At 45.8% G+C, this 15,114-nt stretch overlaps 1 pseudogene; it reads left to right on the plus strand.

Annotated features, from left to right (window-relative positions):
• Nucleotides 1–12,211, plus strand: part of LOC139029162 (ubiquitin-conjugating enzyme E2 D2B-like) — a 17,552-nt pseudogene extending 5,341 nt beyond the window's left edge.
• The last annotated feature ends 2,903 nt before the right edge of the window (nt 12,212–15,114 follow it).

Raw genomic sequence — 15,114 nt, forward strand, 5'->3', positions numbered from 1 at the left:
TTGTGTATACCAGTGCAATGTCTCAGAGGAAGGCTCCTAAAATGTCAAAGCACTCCAGTGCCACCCTAGTCTAGACGTGTACTCTCTGCTACCGCGACGCAAGCGCGTCCGGAGCGCCAAGTCTAGGTGCCAAGAGGCTTCTAAACAGCTTCTTATCCCCCAAGTCATAGACTCCGTGATAACTATCTAGGTCAAATGCTACCCAGACTATTTGCGATTGCCCCCCCCCCCACACACTCTTTAACCACTGCATCTCTGTTAGTATCTATGCATGGTCACTTTAATAACTCTACCTACATGTACATCTACCTCAACTAACTGGTGCCCCCACACATTGACTCGTGTATTGGTTTACCCCCCTGTATATAGTCTCGCTATTGTTATTTATGCTGTCTTAATACTTGTTACTTTACCTCTTATTCTTGTCCATCATTTTTTTTTAACTGCATTGTTTGGGTTTTTGTACATTTCACTGTATAGGACACACTGTTGATATTCAAGCCACATGTGACTAATGCAACTTTGATTTGATTTATCTACAGCCTTTACAATATCTCCCTTGCATATTACAATCATTTATGCAGCAGCGTACAATACATTTTTGGAGCTCATCCTTGTTGTGCCGGTGCTCACTTGACAGGAGGTGTTGTGGCTGGTGCCTTGTGTGGCTGCTGAAAGAGTCTGGAAATCCTCAACGTTGGAAGTTCCAAGTTGGATGACCGTTTTCTGTTTTCCCTATCTCAACATTCGGAACTATGTTTTATCCGATGTTATCAGAAAGTATATATACAGTGTGTGCAAACTAAGTAAGGAGGTAAGGCAATAAATAGGCCATAGTGGGGAAGTAATTACAATTTAGCAATTTACACTGGAGTGATTGATGTGCAGATGAGGATGTGCAAGTAGAAATACTGGTGTGCAAAAGAGCAGAAAAACAAAAACAAATATGGGGATGAGGTATGTAGTTGGTTGGATGGGCTATTTACAGATGGGCTGTGTAGAGCTGCATCGATCGGTGAGCTGCTCGAACAGCTGACGCTGTTAGTTAATGAGGGAGATGTACGTCTCCAACTTCAGTGATTTTTTTTCTTCGTTCCAGTCATTGGCAGCAGAGAAGCGTCCGAAAGAGGTGTTGGCTTTGGGGATGACCAGTGAAATATACCTGCTGGAGCGCGTTTTACAGGTGGGTGCTGCTATGGTGACCAGTGAGCTGAGATAAGGCGGCGCTTTACCTAGCAAAGACTTATAGATGACCTGGAGCCAGTGGGTTTGGCGACGAATATGTAGAGAGGACCAGCCAACGAGAGCATACAGGCCGCAGTGGTGGGTAGTATATGGGACTTTGGTGACAAAACGGATGGCACTGTGATAGACTGCATCCAATTTGCTGAGTAGAGTGTTGGAGGCTATTTTGTAAATGACATCGCTGAAGTCAAGGATCGGTAGGATAGTCAGTTTTATGAGGGTGTGTTTGGCAGCATGAGTGAAGGAGGCTTTGTTGCGAAATAGGAAGCCTATTCTAAATTTAATTTTGGATTGGAGATGCTTAGTATGAATCTGGAAGAAGAGTTTACAGTCTAGGGTTAGGGTTAGGGTTAGGGTCAGACACCTAGGTATTTATAGTTGTCCACATATTCTAAGTCAGAACCGTCCAGAGTAGTGGTGCTTGTCGGGTGGGAGGGTGCGGGCAGCGATCGGTTGAAGATTATGCATTTAAGAGCAGTTGGAGGCCATGGAAGGAGTGTTGTATGGCATTGAAGCTCGTTTGGAGGTTTGTTAGCAGTGTCCAAAGAAGGGCTAGATGTGTACAGAATGCTGTCGTCTGCGTAGAGGTGGATCAAAGAATCACCCGCAGCAAGAGCAACATCATTGCTATATACAGAGAAAAGAGTCGGCCCAAGAATTGAACCCTGTGGCACCCCCATAAAGACTGCCTGAGGTCCGAACAACAGGCCCTCCGATTTGACACACTGAACTCTATCTGAGAAGTAGTTAGTGAACCAAGCGAGTCAGTCATTAGAGAAACCAAGGCTGTTGAGTCTGCTGATAAGAATGCGATGATTGAGTCGAAAGCCTTGGCCAGGTCGATCTAGACGGCTGCAAAGTACTGTCTTTTATCGATGGCGGTTATGATATCATATCGTTTAGGACATTGAGCGTGGCTGAGGTGCACCCGTGGCCAGCTCGGAAACCGGATTGCATAGCGGAGAAGGTACGGTGGGATTCGAAATGGTCAGTGATCTGTTTGTWCACTTGGCTTTCGAAGACTTTAGAAAGGCAGGGCAGGATGGATATAGGTCTGTAACAGTTTGGGTCTAGAGTGTCTCCCCCTTTGAAGAGGGGGATGTCCGCGGCCGTTTTCCAATCTTTAGTAATCTCAGACGATACAAGAGAGAGGTTGAACAGACTAGTAATAGAGTTTGCAACAATGGTGGCGGATAATTTTAGGAAGAGAGGGTCCAGCTTGTCTAGCCCAGCTGATTTGTAGGGATCCAGATTTTGCCGCTATTTCAGAACATCAACTGTCTGGATTCGGGTGAAGGAGAAATGGGGGGGGGGGGCTTGGGTCAGTTGCTGCGGGGGGTGCAGAGCTGTTGGCTGGGGTTGGGGTAGCCAGGTGGAAAGCATAGAGAAATGCTTATTGAAATTCTTGATTATCGTGGATTTATCCGTGGTGACAGTGTTTCCTAGCGTCAGTGCAGTGGGCAGCTGGGAGGAGGTGCTCTTATTCTCCATGGACTTTACAGTGTCCCAAAACTTTTTGGAATTAGTGTTGCAGGTGGTAGATTTCTGTTTGAAAAAGCTAGCCTTTGCTTTCCGAACTGACTGTGTATATTGGTTTCTGACTTCCCTGGTTCCTGACTTCCTTTCACGGGGACTATTCGATGCTAGTGCAGTACGCCACAGGATGTTTTTGTGCTGGTCAAGGGCAGTCAAGTCTGGAGTGATCCAAGGGCTATATCTGTTCTTAGTTCAATTTTTTTTTGAAAGGGGCATGCTTATTTAAGATGGTGAGGAAAGCACTTTGAAAGAATAACCAGACATCCTCTACTGACGGGATGAGGTCAACATCCTTCCAGGGTACCCGGGCCAGGTCGATTAGAAAGGCCTGCTCGCAGAAGTGTTTTAGGGAGCGTTTGACAGTGATGAGGGCTGGTCGTTTGACCGTGGACCCATTACGGACGCAGGCAGTGATCGCTGAGATCCTGGTTGAAAACAGCAGAGGTGTATTTAGAGGGCAAGTTGGTCAGGATGATATCTATGAGGGTGCCCATTTTTACGGATTTGGGGTTGTACCTGGTAGGTTCCTTGATAATTTGAGTGAGATTGAGGGCATCTAGCTTAGATTGTAGGACAGCCGGGGTGTTAAGCATATCCCAGTTTAGGTCACCTAACAGTACGAACTCTGACGATAGATGGGGGGCAATCAATTCACATATGGTGTCCAGGGCACAGCTGGGAGCTGAGGGTGGTCTATAACAAGCGGCAACAGTGAGGGTCTTAATTCTGGAGAGATGGATCTTTAAAAGTAGAAGTTCGAACTGTTTGGGCACTGACCTGGATAGCATGACAGAACTCTGCAGACTATCTCTGCAATAGATTGCAACTCCACCCCCTTTGGCAGTTCTATCTTGACAGAAAATGTTGTAATTGGGGATGGAAATGTCAGAACTTTTGGTGGCCTTCCTTAGCCAGGATTCAGACACGGCTAGGACATCAGGGTTGGTGGAGTGTGCTAAAGTAGTGAATAAAGCAAACTTAGGGAGGAGGCTTCTGATGTTAACATGCATGTTAACRTTTTACGGTTACAGAAGTCAACAAATGAGAGCGCCTGGGCACACACAGGGCCTGGATTAACCTCTACATCACCAGAGGCACAGAGGAGGAGTAGGATGAGGGTACGGCTAAAGGCTATAAGAACTGGTCATCTAGTGCTTTAGGAACAGAGAATAAAAGGAGCAGATTTCTGGGCGTGCTAGGATAGATTCAGGGCATAGTGTACAGATGAGAGGTAGGGTACGAATACAGTGGAGGTAAACCTAGGCTTTGAGTGACGATGAGAGAGGTTGCATCTCTGGATGCGCAAGTTAAGCTAGGTGCAGTCTCCCCATGGGTGGGGGGTGGGACAAAGGGGCTATCTGAGGCATGTTGAGCGGGACTAGGGGCTCCACAGTAAAATAAAACAATGAGAGCTGCCCTAAACAACAGTATACAAGGCATATTGGCATTAGAGAGAGGCATAAAGCAATCACAGGTGTTGATTGGGAGAGCGAAGACAACAACGGGTGAGACAACAACGGGTAAACAGCTAAGACAACAACAACGGGTAAATGGCAATGAATGGGCAAAGAGGGTCAGTTAGCTACACACAGGGCCTGAGTTCGAGGCTGGGGTTGACAGATAAACAAAATTAAGTACCGTGTTAATGAACAGTCCAGCAGGCATTAGCTGTGTAGCTGAGTGATCATAGGGTCCAATGAGCAGCAATAGATGAAACAGGGAGCCATTTGGTAGTTGATTACTACGCTAGGCGAGCGGGAGACACGGCGTTCAGGAAGCTAGCAGTCCGGGGCTAGCAGATGGGTCATTCACCAACAACCACGACGCAGAGGCCGGTTGAGAGCACATCAGCCGAATTACGTCAGCAGACCAGCAGACCAGTCATGATGGATCGGGGGGGATCCGTGTCAACAAAGGGTCCAGACCAATTGGCAAGAGAGGTATTGTAGTTGGTGTACTTCGTTTGCTAGCCGGGAGATGGGCCTAGCTCGAGGCAAGCTGGAGGCGAACTGGTGCTTGCTTCTGAACAAGGGCGTTAGCCACAATAGCCACTCGGTAGCAGCTAGCTAGCTGTGATGATCCGGTGTGATGGTCCAGAGCTTGCGGCAGGAATCCGGTGATGTAATGGAAAAAAGTAGTCTGATATACTCAGGGTTGATATCGCGCTGTGCAGACTGGCAGGTATTATCCGGGCTATCCGGGCTAAAGCGGCTGGTGTCTGAGCTAAAGGTAAAGACCGCTAGCAGTGGCTAGCAATGACTAAATAACTAGTAGCTAATTACCTGGCTAGCTTCTGATGGCAAGCTTCTGATGGAGGTTCCAGTTATAAGGTCTAAAAATTGCAGATACATACCACATTGGGTGAGGCGGGTTGCAGAAAGGTATATTTAATTGAAAATGTAAAAAAAGAGATTGAAATATAATGAAATGTATACAAAAAATGAGGGAAAAAATCATATTTACACGGGACAAAGACAAACACGTCYTACTGCTACGCCATCTTGGATCATTCAAATGTCAATGAAGACACTTGCCAGTTGGTCAGCGCATGCTCGCAGTACACGTCCTGGTAATCCGTCTGGCCCTGCGGCCTTGTGAATGTTGACCTGTTTAAAGCTCTTACTCACATTGGCTGCGGAGAGCGTGATCACACAGTCTTCCGGAACAGCTGGTGTTCTCATGCATGTTTCAGTGTTATTTTCCTCAAAGCGAGCATAGAAGTAGTTTAGCTCGTCTGGTAAGCTTGTGTCACTGGGCAGCTCTTGGCTGCGCTTCCCTTTGTAGTCTTTAATGGTTTGCAAGCCCTGCCACATCCGACAAGCGTCAGAGCCGGTGTAGTACGATTTCATCTTAGTCCTGTATTGATGCTTTGCCTGTTTAATGGTTCGTCGGAGGGCATAGCGGAATTCCTTATAAGCTTCCGGGTTAGTGTCCCACTCCTTGAAAGCGGCAGCTCTATCCTTTAGCTCAGTGCGGATGTTGCCTGTAATCTATGGCTTCTGCTTGGAGTATGTACGTACAGTCACTTTGGGGACGACGTCATCGATGCACTTATTGATGAAGCCAATGACTGATGTGGTGTACTCCTCAATGCCATCGGAGGAATCCCGGAACATRTTCCAGTCTGTGCTAGCAAAACCTGTAGTTTAGCATCTGCTTCCTCTGAACACTTTTTTATTGATCTAGTCACTGGTGCTTCCTGCTTTCATTTTTGCTTGTAAGCAGGAATCAGGAGGATAGAATTATGGTCAGATTTGCCAAATGGAGGGCAAGGGAGAGCTTTGTATGCATCTCTGTGTGTGGAGTATAGGTGGTCCAGAGTTMTTTTTCCTCTGGTTGCACATGTAACATGCTGATAGAAATTTGGTAAAACGGATTTAAGTTTCCCTGCATTAAWGTCCCCGGCTACTAGGAGTGCCGTCACTGGGTGAGCGTTTTCTTGTTTGCTTATGGCAGAATACAGCTCATTCAATGCTGTCTTAGTGCCAGCCTCTGTATGTGGTGGTATGTAAACAGCTATGAAGAATAAAGATGAAAACTCTCTCGGTAGGTAGTGTGGTCTACAGCTTATCATGAGATACTCTACCTCTGGCGAGCAATTGCTCGAGACTTCCTTAGATATCGTGCACCAGCTGTTATTTACAAAAATACATAGTCCGCCGCGCCTTGCCACTGTTCTATCCTGCCGGTACGTTGTATAACCAGCCAGCTGTATGTTGATATTGTCGTCATCTAGCCACGACTCCGTGAAGCATAAGATGTTACAGTTTTTAATGTCCCGTTGGTATTTTAATCTTCCACGTAACTCGTCGATTTTATTCTCCAAGGATTGCATGTTTGCTAGCAGAATCTAGGGAAGTGGGGGTTTATTCGATCGCCTACGAATTCTCAGAAGGCAACCCGCTCTTCGGCCCCTCTTTCTTCGCCTCCTCTTCACGCAGATCACGGGGATCGGGGCCTGTTCCTGAGGAAGCAGTATATCCTTCGCGTCGGGCTCGTCAGAGTCGTGAAAGGAAAAAAAGGATTATACTAGTCTGTGGTGAGTAATCGCAGTCCTGATATCTAGAAGTTATTTTCAGTCATAAGAGACGGTAGCAGCAACATTATGTACAAAATAAGTAAAAAATAAGTTACAAACAACGCAAATAAATAAACAAACAAAAAAACACAATCGACTGGGGGCACGGAAATCGGCTGCCTTCTTCTCCGGCGCCATCTGTTTTGTAGTAAGCTGTTAGTAGCCCATGTGCCTCAGCCTAATAATTTTGTCCCTTTCTCCCCGGTTCTGACTTGGTGTACAGGGAGAATACTGTAAGAATGGCCCATGTTCTGAATTCTGTCGCTGTATATTTCAAAAGTGCTGAACAAATAGTTTGATTGACTATGATTGACTATGTCCGTCCTAGCTCTCATTAATGTCTTCACTCAAATTACGGGTAGCCTCTTGTCCGCTCGTAGTCCCGTTATGCCATAGTTTGTTAATCTCAATTGTCAGTAGAAACCACATTTGTTTAAGTCAGTCAGTCATATCAGCTATGTTTTTAAAAAGGCAGTAAATGAGGCTGAATTAACTGTTTCGTTGCCAGACAAGACTGATAGTCAGGTGTAGCGGTGGTAAGGATTCACTCCATGGTGCTGAAAAGAAAGCTCTGCTGTTGGGACAGCTTTATGTMGGCCCTAACAGTTTGTGGGCACCGTTCGTCACCGTTATAGTGCAATTAATGTATTGTTTAGTGTTGTGTTGTGTTGTGGTTTTGCTGGCATGCATCTAAAAAAATGTTGGGGAGTTTGCCCCACCAAGATTTACATGCACTGCATACAGTGGAGATTTTAGCAAGAGGTTTATTTGAGGCAGGCTAGGGAGTGGTTAGGGTAAGGTTTGGAAATGAAAACACCATAACAAAAACATGCCTGGATTTGAAATGTCGCCACTCTAAAAAAATCTGACTAAAATGGACCACAAATATATCTCTATTGTTATGTTTCTGGTGTGATTTCAGGCTGAAATATCCTGTTTGTTATATGCTTTCATAAGAACCATTATGAAATAATCCTCCATGTGGACAAAGGTGTACCACTGCAACGTAAACAGTGTGGGCCGTATCTGCCACAACATATTTGATCGCAACTACTCGGCTCACAACCACGAGAGAGATCTTGGATGCTGTGTATGGACTGCTCATGGTCCCTGAACCTGAAGATCTACTGGACAGGTTGACTTGAACAATTATTTGACAATATACAAGAGTAATTCTAATTAGTTTAAAACCCATCTTAGTTTCCAAATGGTATATTGAATATATTATATTGAATAGGTTTAATTCATGCCTGCATTAATATAATCTAAATGAAAATGTTTTGTGAAAGTATTTCGGCAGAGGAATTCCTGAACAGCAGYGAAATATATAAACAAGAGGCCAAGAGTCACTCGGCGCAATATACATGCGATTCAATGTATTACATGGAACAGGTGAATGCACATATTCCCCCCTGTAACGGCTTTCTTCCATAGGTGAAGGAGAGGACCAAAGTGCAGCGTGGCTAGTGTTCAACATGTTTAATAAAAGAACAAGTGAAACACTACAAACATACAAAATAACAAAATGTGCAAAAACCGAGACAGACCTATCTGGTGCAGACAACCACAGAGACAGGAAACAAACACCCACAAAATCCCAACACAAAACAAGCCTCCTATATATGATTCTCAATCAGGGACAACGATTACCATCTGCCTCTGATTGAGAACCATATTAGGCTGGACATAGAAACAGACAAACTAGACACACAACATAGAATTCCCACCCAGCTCAGCGTCCGACAACAAATAACAAGCCAACACATAATAACTCTGGTCAGGACGTTACAGTACCCCTCCCTGAGGTGCGGACTCCGAACGCACCCCTACAACTCAAGAGGAGGGTCTGGGTGGGCATCTGTCCCGTGGCGGCTCGTCCGCGGTGGACGAGGAACACCACTCCACCACTGTCTCTTTTTCCCCCTCCTTAGACGTTCTTTGAGTGCGACACTCGCCCACGCACTTACCTAAGAACATCCCCCAAGGCCCCCACATGATTTTGGAGTAGCTCAGGACGAGAGGTAGCTCTAGACAGAGAGGAAGCTCAGGACAGAGTGCAGCTAGAGACAGAGGAGTCGGAACATTGCGCTCAGGACAGAGTGCAGCTCAGGGACCGTAGGCAGCTCAGGGACCGTAAGGGGCCATGACTAGAGTCAGGACCGTGAAGACTGTCCAGCCAACCGTAGGCAGCTCAGGACCGTAGGCAGCTGCTAAGACCGTAGGGTCAGCCTCATGACATGCTGACGCTACTTGACGCCTCAGGCTGACTGACGGCTCCAGCACGATCCTGTCTGAAAGTGCGGCTCTGGCAGCACTTCTGCGTCTTGCCGGCTCTGGCAGATCCTGTCTGGTTGGCGGCCCTAGCAGATCCTGATTGACGTAATGGCTCTAAGCGGCCCCTGAACTGACGAACGGCTGCGCTTGCGTGCCAACGGGGCGGCTCATGACGGCTCGGACAGACGGATGCTCTAACGCGGGACATGCACGCGCGTTGGACATGACGTGGACGGTATGGCTCAGATGGCGCTGGAGACGGATGCTCAGATGCGCTGAGGAGACGATGCCAATAGCGGAGAGGAACGGTCAGCTGCGCTGGGCACGGAAAATGGTCAATGGCGCCTGGGGAGAGACGTGATAGCTCATGCAATGCCTGGAGACGGATGCCAGATGGCGCTGGACGAAGCAAGCCGGATGGGAGACGATCCAGATGGCGGGGAGACGGACGGCTCCGATGGCGCTGGGGAGACGGACAGTTCAGCGCGCCGCCTGGTGATAACGCAGCTCCCTAGGCGCCTGGCATGCGCGAGCGCATCAAGCGGCACAGTTCAGTCGCCGCTGTGGCAGACGTGGCAGTTTCGGCTGCCAGTCTGGCAGCCCGCAAGGACTCTGGTCCGCCGCTGAGAACACACTAAAGGCTATATGCAGTACACAGTATCAGAAAAGTGCCAGAAACTGGAGCGAACCAGCCATGGGGTGTACCGGGCAATGAGGGCACCACCTCAGGGCGAGTGCGGGAGATGAGAACAAGGGCTCTGAGCAAGCACTGAGAAGCCGCAGATCAAATCGGAACGTCCGCGCCTGCGTGTGAATACCACTGATAAGGTAACTGGAGCTCCCGGGCACAAGCATCTCTCAGGGCGAAACGTAGGCGGAGGAGGAACAGGGCTCTAGTATATGCACGTGAAGACCGGCCCTGAGTGCGTAATGGGGGTGTAGGCACTGGGTGGTACTGCTGGCGGGAAGGTTTGCGCGGAGGTATACCGACCGCGGAAAAGGAGGACACGGCGCTCTTGGAGCACCGAGCCTCTCCAACCTTACCAGGTTGAATGGTCCCCGTAGCCCTGCCAGTGCGGCGAGGTGGAATAGCCCGCACTGGGCTATGCAGGCGAACCGGGGACACCACCTGTAAGGCTGGTGCCATGTACGCCGGCCCGAGGAGACGTACTGGAGGCCAGATATGTTGGGCCGGCTTCATGGCACCCGGCTCGATGCCCAACCTAGCCCTACCAGTGCGGCAAGGTGGAATAGCCCGCACTGGGCTAAGCACGCGTACTGGGGACACCGTGCGCTTTACCGCATAACACTGTCTGACCAGTTTGACGCCCTCTCACTCCACGGTAAGCCCGGGGAGTTGGCTCAGGTATCCAATCCGGCTTCGCCACACTCCCCTTTAGCTCCCCCCCCCAAGAAATGTTTGGGTGAGCCTCTCGGGTTTCCAGCCACTCTGCCTTGCAAGCGCCTCATAATGCCGCCTCTCCGCTTTTGATGCCTCCAGCTCCGCTTTGGGACGGCGACACTCCTCTGGCTCTGCCCAGGGTCCTTCTCCGTCCAGAATCTCCTCCCATGTCCATTCCTCCTTGTACCACTGCTGCTGTCGCTGCTGCCCGTTGCCACGCTGCTTGGTCCGGGTTAGGTGGGTGTTTCTGTAACGGCTTTCTTCCATAGGTGAAGGAGAGGACCAAAGTGCAGCGCGGCTAGTGTTCAACATTTTTAATAAAAGAACAAGTGAAACACTACAAACATACAAAATAACAAAATGTGCAAAAACCGAGACAGACCTATCTGGTGCAGACAACCACAGAGACAGGAAACAAACACCCACAAAATCCCAACACAAAACAAGCCTCCTATATATGATTCTCAATCAGGGACAACGATTACCATCTGCCTCTGATTGAGAACCATATTAGGCTGGACATAGAAACAGACAAACTAGACACACAACATAGAATTCCCACCCAGCTCACGTCCTGACCAACACTAAACAAGCAAAACRCATAATAACTCTGGTCAGGACGTTACACCCCCCTTTTTAATAAAAAAAAAATGTGTTAATCGATTTTACATATTTAGATGTGTTTCCTTACCTTAAAAGCAGTCTAGGGACAAAGAGTGACAGCAATCCACTCTTTGGTTTTGATATACTAGCAATTGTAAACCAATTTCCCCTGTTTCAATGCCCAAATCACCTCTTAAATTTGAAATGTAAACATTTAAAACATGTAAACGGCGTTCACAGAAATGTGACTTTTTGCTTTTAACCCAAGCYATCCCGACACACGCACACGCACACGCACAGGATTTGAAGCAAGGCATCAGACTAATCCTCATTATCAATAAGAATAAAATGCTGAAACACCATATCACTGTTGTATGCAGTATACTACTGTGTACAAATAGCAACATTTCTTGGTTTCCAGGTTTGTCAGATTCTACGTTTGTTTGAACAGCAAGTACTTTTGTTTAACAGCATACATGGTAAGATAATACTTTATTTTTGACTTACAGAAATTGGTGGGTGAAGAGTTGACTAAGAGGTTCACACCCTCACATCTAATTTGTCCGCTAACCAAGAAGATGTTCATTGATCCAGTGAAAACCCAGGATGGAACGGTTTATGAGMGAAAGGCCATTGASAAACATCTAWAAATGCAAGTGTGTTGCTGGATTCTGAATATTGGTTAGAATTATACATGCATGTACTACTACTAACAGTGCACTCAAATTATTACAAGTAAATCTATGGTCCTTCAGTTGTGACAGAATCAATTTGAATCAATTGAATCAATTGTCATTCCTCACGTGCAGAACTGTAAAACTGAAGCAACACATTGACAGCAACAATGCAATAATGTGTTGTCCGTAGTTAAAGGCTATGAAGCCTGATTGAGTTTTTTCTCTCAAAATTCTCCAATCAAGAAGTATAAACAAGGATTTGCCGGGACTGGGAGAATCTTGTGTAGTTTGTTATGTCTGTAAACATTGCAATTAAATAGCTAAATGAATGAATTCATCGACCCCATTTTTATGACAATGGTCTACACTCTTACCTTTCTACAGGCAAAGGACTGACCCAAAAACAAAGAAACCTCTAAGACGAACTGACCTCAAGTCAGACACAACCATGAAGAAAATGGTGATGGAGCATCGCAAAAAGGAAGATCTGTAGACAAGTGTTTGAAAACACAACACGGCGTCCAAAAAGGTATTTCTTCCTGCCATATGCATTTTTGGGAGAAACATGATGATGTTACCCATTGGGTTATTGAATGGTATGAGCTTTTCTAGAGGGCCTTCTTCTATGCGGAGGTTGTATCTACGCACTTCATGGGTAACTAGCTAAGATTTATATTATGGTAATTTCCTGTTAAACTATGTTATTAATCAGTAGCATTTTTTTTTTAAATGTTCAAATGTCTCAGTTGTCATTGACATCATTATGTCACAGTTGTCATTAGACCATTGTGAAAATCAGATATCTAGGAGATTCCCAATATCTTGATATAGTGATGTGGGCACTTTAAAATATGCAAATTCAACGATGGGTGAGATAAGTCGAGGGCCCACGTTAATGATGGTGGTGGTTGTTTTCAGTAGTTTACTTTCATGAAAACCTAACACAGTGATGTAAAGAGGCAATCTGCAGTTCAAACAATAACAAACACGACACCCCACCACAGCTGAGGGATGGTGCTGGGGGTACGTAACCACTCTCAAATTCATAGACAAGAGCTATGGATGCAAATACTGACCATCCATGATATCAAAATCACAGTTTTAAACATGTTTGAGGCTATGCTTTGTTTGTTTACACTTACATTGGTTTACAGACAATGGAGTGAAAAAAGCTCGTAATTTGGGTTCTGCCTGGGTACGACAGCTGAACTAAGCACATGAGGCATTTGTAAGTTGTTTTCTTCTAGAATCAATGGCTATATAGTCATTCATTTAAAAGTCTAAAAATGCATGTAGCAATTGCAGATTGCCCTTTTAAAGAATGATATGACATCAATAGAAAAAGAAGAATAAACATTGGTTATGATCCTATTGTTGAAGTATTTCTTGAMTTTTTCCCCTCCATTTGTTTTATCTATTTTGAAAATGAACTGATTAATTAGCCGTGGTGTTTTTCTTTGGTGATGAATCCACCCTTGTCGGGTCAACACCACCATACTACACCACACAACTCGCCAGAGCCAGGCCTCCCAAAGGGTGGGGGACTCCCAAACTGATGGCAACTCTATGCAACTGTATGTATGTGTAATGTTGGTGAGAGTGTTTGTTCCCAGTACTAACACAGCTGTACACAACACACAGCCCACACACACACGTGTACACACACACACACACACGACACAACACACACACACACACACGTGTACACACCACACACAACACTCACACACCACCACACACCCACACACACACACACACACCACACACAACACACCACGACACACACACCACACACACACAACACACACTGTGGCGCAGAGATTAACTGTCATTTTCAAATAGAGTAAAACAAATACATTAGGAGGTAAATATAGAAATTCAATTGCCTTTCATTGCTTCAAACAAGGTCAAACTAGCAGGTTCTTGTCTCTTCAATTGAATGGAAATGACAAAAGATGTAATATCATCTCCATCACATTCTGATGAACTGATCTGCATAACGGTAATACAAATTGGCGGTTAGCGCACATCGTTTGCTCTCTGATATCATCTACTGTACGTGCTGTGGGCTCAGGCTCACGTGATTGTTATACAAATTCATGAGGCCTTTTAGAGCTCTGACGCAAACCTCGGTCGTGGTGCAGATCTGTCTACTACAGTATTTCCCTGAAATAGAAATACTATAACGTATTGGCACTTTTTCATAACAGCGCACTTCTATTGAGAATGAAACGTTAGCGAAATAAAATCCGTTACGATTTTTCGAAGCGTCGAGATGCTGGGGTTTTTCGTTCAATTAAATAACAGCCCACCATTAATTATTGTAGAAAAGGTGGAGCAGGTGGGTCAGAGAGAGAGAAAGGAAGGGAAGGTGAGAAACAGAGAGAGAGAGAAGGTGAGAAACAGAGAGAGAGAGAGAGTGGAAGGAGTGTGTATTTCAGTGCTGAGAGCTTTAATATGATAAGTAGTATAGCTGGCTGCTAGGCCATTAACAGAGAGAGAGAGAGAGATAGAACGAGAGAGAGGGGAGGAGAGGGAGAAGAAGCGAAAGAGCAGCATCTCTGCGTTAATAAAAGAGGCCTTTGCAGGAGACTGATTAGAAATATAATTTCCTGACTCTTGCTTTTTTTCTCATTAAATTGGGCGATGTAGGCCTGGGATATATATAATAACCTGGAGAGGGGTGTACAATAACAGAGGGGTGATAGACAGAGAGTGAATTCTCACTCAATCAATCACTCACACACACACACACACGCAAGCACGCACGCAAGCACGCACACACACATTGACAAAACGCTAGCTAAAACCTGATGGCGGGCACGTGGCACAGGGCGCTTAAATCTAATTCTGCCCTCGCCGCTGAGATTTGTTTCCGCGGTAGTTTAATCTCGCCGGTCTCTTCTGTCCCTCAAATAAAACCCAGGCATAAATAAATGAGCTGCTTTACTGTGAGACCAGCCCGGCACACGAACACGCTATGGTAGTGACCTACATACTGAACAGTCAGTTAATACATTATTATTACTACTATCTACCATTACTATTAGCAGGATTATTACTATTCATTAAAGTCATAAGCGTCTTATATTAATATTCAAATAAATGCCATTTCTTTAAAATATTCTAGCACTGCTGTCAGGCCTATACATCCATATAGTAATGAACTGTTATATTACATCATTATTGGCATTACTAATTACTATTTTTAACAGCCCGCATAATTATAATGATTAATTTGTCGTAATAGCATTTGAAAGTAATATTCATGCTAGTGCCACTAGGGTTGCAAAGGGTCG

This window comes from Salvelinus sp. IW2-2015, linkage group LG1 (assembly GCF_002910315.2).
Source record: "Salvelinus sp. IW2-2015 linkage group LG1, ASM291031v2, whole genome shotgun sequence".
Taxonomy (NCBI): Eukaryota; Metazoa; Chordata; class Actinopteri; order Salmoniformes; family Salmonidae; genus Salvelinus; species Salvelinus sp. IW2-2015.